Below are 8952 nucleotides of genomic sequence, written 5' to 3' on the forward strand. Positions count from 1 at the left end.
AGAGCAGAGCTCTCGCCGAGGCTTCTGCCCCTGAGAGGAGAGCTGTCGAGTCTCTGACCTCACTTCCTCTTCCGCCCAGCATTCTGCTCCGTTCACTCCTCCCCCTATGTTCTAACCTATCAGGGCAAGCAGCTTCTTTATTTAATTAACCAATGGCCTTCCTCCATCAAATATATTTATAAATATTAGATTTATTGATTTTAAAAAGACTTGTTAGTGTCACATACAAAGTTGTACTTAATGATCTGAAGAACACCAAAAAAAATAAAAATATAAATTTGTTTAATTTGAACTGTTTTCAGACTGCTTAATAAAATTTAATAACAGCTTTGTAAAGTACATTTTCAGAGGTTCCAAATATGTGTTGAATTTTTTTTTTAATATAAACACTCAATGATGACCTAGCAGGTAAAAAAATAAATATGTTGCCAAGACTGGTGACCAACATAGTGTGAGAGAACAATCCACACATGTTGTCCTCTGACTGCCTCTGTTTCTTTGCCTCTGTGTGTCGCTCTATGTGTGTACGCATGCAACACATCAACTTACGTAGCCCTGGCTGTGTTGCACTTACTTGTTGTCCACGATGGCTTCAACTTGCATCAATCCTCTCTCTGCAGCCACATGAGTGTTGTTATTCAGGAATAACAGTCATGACAGTGCAGTTTAAATGCAGTAGTAGAAAATTACTTGGATGATGTCTGTGACAGAGAACATTGGAAGTTTGTTTGAAAAGTTTACATGAAGCCTGATCCTTATTCCCTGATTGTTTGGTTCCATCTTTTCCAGAAAAATCAACATGTTGACTTTTTCATCGTTTATAGTTCATACACATGTACCTATGTAAGTAGCAAGGTAAGTATACAAGGAATAGAAGAATGGTTGCTAAAAGCAAGGTAGGTATACAAGAAATAGAGGACTAGTTACTAAAATGACATATCTCTGAATATTTCATGAAATAAGGATATTAAATCAAATTCCTTCTTTTCATCATTTGATTCAGTACTTAAAACCTTTGTCAGTGTGTATTACCTGCATAAAATAATGGTTTGTGCTGTGACATTTTAATATATGTGTTTAGTATATATTTAAGGATCAAGTTGATCATTACTATCCTTTTCTCACTTCTCTCTTAGGTACATCTTTATATTTCTCCTATAGTTTCTTGATTTCATAGAGTATTTTAAATTAGTCAATGCTCCTTATGTAATACAAATGTGATAATTGCCTTTCGGAGTCCAGCTTCTATGACTTAATATGATGGTCTCTATCTTAACACATTTCAGAAAATACATAATTTACTTAATTTGATCTACTTATCATTGAAGGGCCTCTAGGCTGATTCCATTGCTCAGCTCCTGAGAATAGCAGCCTTGGTGCCAAGCCATGGAGTGTGGAGCAGTATCTAGGTTCTTAATGTAGATCTGTTTTCAGATTTTGAGGAATCGTCTTGCTGATTTCCATCAGGCTTCAGTAATGCTTTCTCTTGTCACCAGTGTGCAGCAGTTTGGTTTTTTTTTTTAGTTTTGTTCTATATGGTTATTTTACTGCCCATTATTATCTTTTAAAATGTATTAGATGGGGCTGGAGAGGTGGCTCAGTGGTTGGGAGCATTGCCTGCTCTTCCAAAGGTCATGAGTTCAATTCCCAGCAACCATATGGTGGCTCACAACCATCTGTAATAAGGTCTGCTGTCGTCTTCTGGTCTGCGCGCGCGCACACACACACACACACACACACACAGAATATTCAGAATATTGTATACATGATAAATAAATAAATAAATATTTTAAAAATGTATTAGATGAAATAAATATGCACCTGATATGCCTGGGTTACTCTAAAAATTTATTGTAGTATATTTTTTTGTTATTGTTCTCTTCTCCAACCTTCTATAAGAAACCATGAAAATCTGCTCACTGCTTCTATGCATTAAAATGCTTGTATTTACTGACAAACATTCATGAAGAAATGAGCAGTGGCATGAATACAAATTTCATAAGGTAATTTTAAAAGAAATATGAAAATTTATTCAAGTTCTTCGTAACAGCATAAATACAATACAAAGACTTCAAAACTAAGTTTTCCAACAATATACAGGAAATTCAACTGTGATCAAGATCTCAAATGGAGGCCAAGGTGACATGGGAAAAGACTATTTTATTTGAAATTATTATTAGCTTTAAAGATTCAATGCTATCATTCTTTAAACTTTTTATAATTTTCCCTCTACTGGGATGATGTTTTGATATAATTAGCTTATGTAAATTATTTCTCTTACTTTATGGCATTATAATAAAATTAGACCTCTTTACCCTTTAAATTCTTGGGTTTTTTTTTTTTTTTTTGAGACAGGGTTTCTTTGTGGTTTTGGAGCCTGTCCTGGAACTAGCTCTTGTAGACCAGGCTGGTCTCGAACTCACAGAGATCCACCTGCCTCTGCCTCCCAAGTGCTGGGATTAAAGGGGTGCGCCACCCCGCCCGGCTTACCCTTTCAATTCTTTTATTCCAAACCTTCCATATATCCCTCCTTACACTTTTTAAAATTCATAATCTTCGTTTGATCATTATATTTTATTCATAAATACATTTACTGGTATGTGTCTCTCTGTGTGTGACTGGTTTTTCAAACTTGCATGGCACTTTCTCATTCATTTAGCCTATCATAGCTGTATGTAATCTCTGATAACCCAAACACCTCCTTGAAAGTTAGCCTTGATTATGTCATTTTTCATCATACTGTGATGTGGGATGTCCTACTGTATATATGTTTCTTTTACTGGTTGATAAATAAAGCAAGTCAGGCAGGAAACATATGTGTGTGTCTGTGTGTGTGTGTGTACATATATATGTGTATATGTGTGTGTATATATTTATGGGGAGAGAGAGATAGAGAGAGAGAGAGAGAGAGAGAGAGAGAGAGAGAGAGAGAAGGTAGAATCAGGCAGATGCCCTGTAGCTGCTGAAGGAGGCAGACACCAGAACCTTTTGGTAAACTGCAGCTTCGTGGCAATACACACATTAATAGAAAATTGTTAATTTATGATGAAAGAACTAGCTAATAATATGCCCAAGTCATTGGCCAAGCAGTGTTGTAATTAATATAGTTTCTGTGTGACTATTTGGGTCTAGGTGGTTGGGAAACAAATGTGTGGTCTCTGCCTACAATACTGCTTTCATGTGTCACATACCACAGACAAACATAGATATACATACAATTGCTGCAGTAGCACACTACTATATTTTTAAAATCCAGGATGACATGCCATATATGTAGAGACACAGAATAATCTAGCAATTAATTAAACTGAATATATAAAAATTTCTGGAGAATTTTCATCTTTGAATGAGACAGAATTTAAAAAGTTTAGATTTTAGAATGAATCAAGTAAAACACTGAACTCTTTAAATTCCTAAAAGTTTAATCTCTCATATATATAATTATTCATATACTAATTAATTTTTATTACTACTATATAATATATACTAAACTGATATGTGTACCAGTATTAAATATTGGTATGTTGAAGGCCTGGAAGAGGTGAATCTGAAATGATTGTTTTTCAGTATGTCTAATGCAAATGTTTTTCCATGCTAAATTCTCAAATTTGGAAGAAAATACCACAGAACAAAAAAGAGCTTGACTATGTAGCAATCTTGATGACACAAGACCAAAATGAAAGAATCATGAGTGAGCTGAGGGCAGCCTGGTGTAGGAGGTCCTTCTGTGTTTGTATTGCTTTCATTGGTTGAATAAAGAAACTACCTTGGTCTTTTGATAGGGCAGAATTTACATAGGTAAAGTAGATAGAATAGAATTCTGGGAAGAAGGGCAGTGTTGCAAACACCATGATTCTCCTGCCCTAGATGGACGTTGGTTAGACTCATGCTGGTAAGCCAAATCAAGTGGTGATACACATTAATGGAAATGGGTTAAATCAAGATGTGAGAGTTAGCCAATAAGAGGCTAGAGATAATGGGCTAGGCAGAAATTTAATTAATACAATTTCTGTGTGATTATTTTGGGAGTAAGCTAGCCAGGCGAGACAAAAAAGCAGGCCCTCCCTCTTACTATAGCAGCCAGGATGTGGCCTCTGATTAGCCAGGCCCCGAGGACCTCCATAAAGCCAACTGACCGCTCACATAGTCTTCCTGCCACTCCTTCTGAAGTTGAATGCAGGAAAAGCCATAGGAAAGTATCAGTGTTTCTTTCTGTATAGTTTTTCCATCTCATATTAAAGACGATGACTTTAAATGAGACAAAAATCGGATTTCAGAGACAATTTTATGTGAAATAGCTGGATGTTCACTGAACCATTAATGAATGTTAGAAAGAATAAGTGCTGGTTGGAGACTGTGATGGAAAGGATCAACCTCCAAAACTTTTTCAAACTTTCTTTTTCGTGTTCAAATTATTACACAAAATCTTTCCAGTGGTTTGAAGTTTGGGAAATTACACCATATTACACCAATCACAATTGCTTGAAGACAGGACAGTGTCACTGAATAATTTTTAAAAGTTCTTCTGGAGAAAACTAGCGGTTTCATAATTCTCCTCTAGAGATTTAAAGTATTTAAATATAAATACTTTTAGTATGAGTCATTAAAATATGTTGGTGTTTGCATTTTACTTTATTTTTAAATACATTAGCTATATATAGTGAAGTAATCTATTCATACTTGGAGCTGGTAAGAGAGAAAGAATAAAGACCTAAGTTTGATTCCAAGAAACTATAGTAAAAGAGAATTCTTTGTGTGACACTAAATGCTTAAAATTCAGGACTAAGAGGGTGGAGACATGCAGATCTCTGAGGCATGGTGGCTGCCAGCCTAGCCTACACAGACTGCTCTGGACCAATGAGAGACCCTGTCTCTAAAGAGAGAAACACTAAGGATGGTTCCTTGGGATGATAGTCAGGGTTGTTCTCTCCTGTTCACACACAGGTACAAAGACAAAGGCAAGATTTTGAAATGTGTGTAGAATTATAAGCCAGCATGTTAAAATGATCTCACAGTATACCACTAGTTTCCTTTCTATCTTCTGCAGGGACCAAAGATATTCTTTATTCTCCACAGGGAAATTTTCAAGGGTATATCTTTGGATATAACCCCTTTCTGTATAACCTCAAATAAAACTCAAGAACTATTGTATTGGTATTTCAACAATGGAACCTTTTGCTTCCATTAGTTGAGAAAACTCAACAGTAAATGTTGTTCCAGACTTTGTCTCTGAGTTCTGACAAGAAGTAACGGTAGAGTCTGTTCTCAAACTGAAGACTGCTTTGTTCACACTGATGTTTGAATGTATGCCAGGGAGTTATGATTGGAGTGTTTCTAAGACAGGACCAGGATTGTTTTCCAAGTCAGTTGTTTTTCTGTAGAAATCTAAGACGATCATTTGAATATGAGCATGTAGCATGTGGTTGTGCTTCCATAAGTTACACAAATACAATTGTATCAGCTACTTTTTCATTGCTGTGGTAAAACACCAAGGCAAGGCAAGTTATTGTAGAAAGAGTTTATTTAGGACTCTTGTTCCAGAGAGGAAGAGTCTATGATATCATCATAGAGGAATGTTGACCAGAACTGTGAGCTAGGGGCTTTTAGCTTGAAACACAAACAGGAATCAAAGAGAGCAAATTGGAAAAAGTATATGGGTTTTGACACCTCAAAGCTTGCCTCTAGTGAAACACTTCCTCCATCAAAACCCTTCCTCCTAGTCTTCATGAAACAGTCATCAACCAGAGACCAAACATTCAAATATATAATCCTGAGGAGAGGATTCTCATTCAATCCACACAGCAAGTATGAGAACTCCTGAGTTTGGGAAATGATAGGAACCTGAATTATCTTGGAAAGGATCAGATATCAGAAAGCAAATGACAAATCACTCCTATTGTTTGTAAGAAACCTTTCTTCTTATGGATATGTATGTGTTTGTGTATTCCAACTGTACACAAGTACCTGCGTATGTCAGAAGAGTGTGTCGGATTCCCAGAACCTGGAAATGCAGATGATTGTGACCTGTTCAATTTGTGTTTTGACAATCAAATCTAAGGTACATTTGGAGAAACATAAGTGCTATTAACTTTTTTTTCCCTTCGAAACAGGGTTTCTTGGTAGTTTTGAAGCCCATCCTGGAACTAGCACTTATAGATCAGACCAGGCTGGCCTCGAACTCACCTCTGTCTCCCAAGTGGTGGGATTAAAGGCATGTGTCACCACTGCCTGGAATGCTATTAACCTATGCTATCTTTCCATCAACTTCTATTTTTATAGTATTAGGATATTAATTAAAATACAAGCTTTTCTAAGATATTAATGTTATCTGAACACATACTCTCACTAAAATATACAAGGAAAAAGTAGAACCAGTGTTCACATAAAGTAAACCCAATTGACATGCCTGATAATTTCAGTTTGAGACATATCTCATTAATTTCCTGGAGAGGGAATCAAAGTCAAATTATTTCTAGTTGTATTTAAATATGCAATTGTATCTGTCAGTTTTTTCAACTGAAGATGACAACATGTCAAAAACAGTTTGATTTGTTACAGTATAGTTCTATAATGACCTTATTAAGAAACACTGTGCCAGCTTAACCCCCTCCATGCTGGGGTTTTGTTTGCATGAGCTTGCACAGGTCCAGTGCATGTTGTTGCAAACACTGTGAGTAAACATGTGCAGTTGCCCAGCTGGGTCTGGAAAACACAACTTCCTTGTAGTCATAGAAGACCTTTGCCTGTTACAGTATGGCCTCTCTCTAGCTGAGAAGTATTGGCTATTGGTAGCTGCCAGAAAAAAAAAGAATTAGTTTTCTTTGCAATTGCCTCTGATGTGTCAACTGCTCCAGTGGAAGTGGATTAGGCTTCCTGCATGGCCGAGACATCAACAAAAACCCAAAAAAGCAAATAGATTACCTCAAAACCTTACCCACATGCAGTTTAAAAGGGGAACTCACCAAGTGAAGCCAAACTGCCTCGTGGAGTGCGTGCGTGGGAAGGGCATTTTCCAGCATGGCCCTGGGCCCTGGGCCCATGGGATAAAAATGAACCCTTTCAGTGGAAAACTTCCATATATTATAGGTATTTCCTGAGATGAGCCACTCTGCTGGCACAAAGAAATCCAATCAAACCAGATAACCCAAATTAAAATCCCCATATTTAATAAATGTTGTACTCTTGGGTGGCTGTGAGAGCATGGTAAGGGAGAAAGAGACAGAGGGTGATCCACACAAACCCAAAAACCACATGTTCTTCTCTCCATCACAAGCTTAAATAGATTAGGGGAGGGGTCAACACTTGGCAGGCTGGGAGCTGGAGTCCAAGCCAGAGCAACTGCCAGGCCAGGCGCTTCCAATCTTCCCAGACTTCTTAGATATAGGGGTATTAGAGGGCTGGGGTGATGTTACTTAATATTACAGTAAACATAGCCAAGAATATATGAGCAGCAGAAATTGGACTTGATGTTTTATTTTTTTTTGAAGTTTTATAATTATATTGATGTACAGAAAACTCAGCAGTACATTTAACCCAGTTTAGTGGCGAGTTCTTTGGCCTTTGCCTTTTCCAGCTTGGCAATTCTAGCCACAGATTTAGGACCCAGGACGTTGCCTCCCCAGTGGCGGCGGATCTCATCATATCTGTCGTTGTAATTGGTCCTAATAGCTTCCACCAGCTTGGCCAGAGACCCTTGTCTTCCAAGTTAACCTGTGTGAAGACAACAGTGGTGCACGTCTTCCTATGGACCAGCTGCCCCAGCCTGGCCTTTTCCCTTGATGATGCAGTAGGGGACCCCCATCTTGCGACACAGAGCAGGCAGGAAGACCACCAGCTCAATGGGGTCTACATCGTGGGCAATCACCACCAGCTGAGCCTTCTTGTTCTCTACCAAAGTGGTGACTGTATTGACGCCCGCTCGAAGGACAGCTGGTCTCTTAGTCGGGACATCCCCTTTGCCGGCAGCTTTCTTCTCGGCACGGGCCAGCAGCCTCTGCTTCTTTTCCTGCTTGGTCTCTGGCCTGTACTTGTGGGCAAGTTTAAGCAACTGGGTAGCTGTTTGCCGGTCCAGGGCCTGGGTGAACTGGTTAATGGCAGGAGGAACTTTGAGCCGCTTATAGAGGATGGCCCTCTGCCGCTGCAGCCTAATGTAGCGGGGCCATTTGACGAAGCGCGTGAGATCTCTCTTGGGCTGGATGTCCTGCCCAATGCCGAAGTTCTTAGGCCTCTTCTCAAACAAAGGATTCACCACCTTCTTCGCCTCCTGCTTCTTCACGACGGCGGGGGCCGGGGCCACCTTCTTCCCCTTGGCCTTCTTTCCCTTGGGCATCTTGCCGAGCTGGAGGAGAGAGAGCTGGACTTGATGTTTTAAAAAATAAAAAAGGAATTATTATTTTATTGGGAGACTCTCCAATGAAATAGTTTATTTCCAGTTGTAAATATTTTACTGTAATGTATTGAATTATTAAAATTTTTACATAGTTGCAATTAACTCAAAATATATTAAAGTTAATATATAATTATTCTGGACACTTAATATTTAGTGAAATATATATTATATGTATATTAAAACAATACTACTCATGTATAATAATTTCAAATTATGTCTCTGTACATGCATTCTTACAAAAAATAAGTCTTCTATATATACAATAGAGAACATGTAAAGGAATACCTAATTTACTAGAAAAATAGGGTTAAATAATAATTAAAATTACTTTATTGTATCATGTTAAGAAAAAGGGGTGGCCAAAAATTCTACCAAGGAACTTCTACATCTGATAAAAAAAACCATCAGCAATGTGATGTGATACAAAATTAACTATAAACAATCAGAAGCCTACATATACACAAATGATAAGCAAACCTCATCTTTTTGAAGATCCACAAATAACATAAAATATCCTGGAGTAACCAAAGAAGTGAAAGGCATGTATGACAAGAACTTTATGT

At 37.8% G+C, this 8952-nt stretch overlaps 1 pseudogene; it reads right to left on the bottom strand.

Moving 5' to 3' along the window:
• Nucleotides 1-7512: 7512 nt before the first annotated feature.
• On the bottom strand, nt 7513-8341 carry LOC101996932 (annotated as a pseudogene).
• Between the last annotated feature and the right edge of the window lie 611 nt (nt 8342-8952).

The sequence above is a fragment of the Microtus ochrogaster genome, unplaced genomic scaffold, assembly GCF_000317375.1.
Source record: "Microtus ochrogaster isolate Prairie Vole_2 unplaced genomic scaffold, MicOch1.0 UNK14, whole genome shotgun sequence".
In the NCBI taxonomy this organism is placed as follows: domain Eukaryota; kingdom Metazoa; phylum Chordata; class Mammalia; order Rodentia; family Cricetidae; genus Microtus; species Microtus ochrogaster.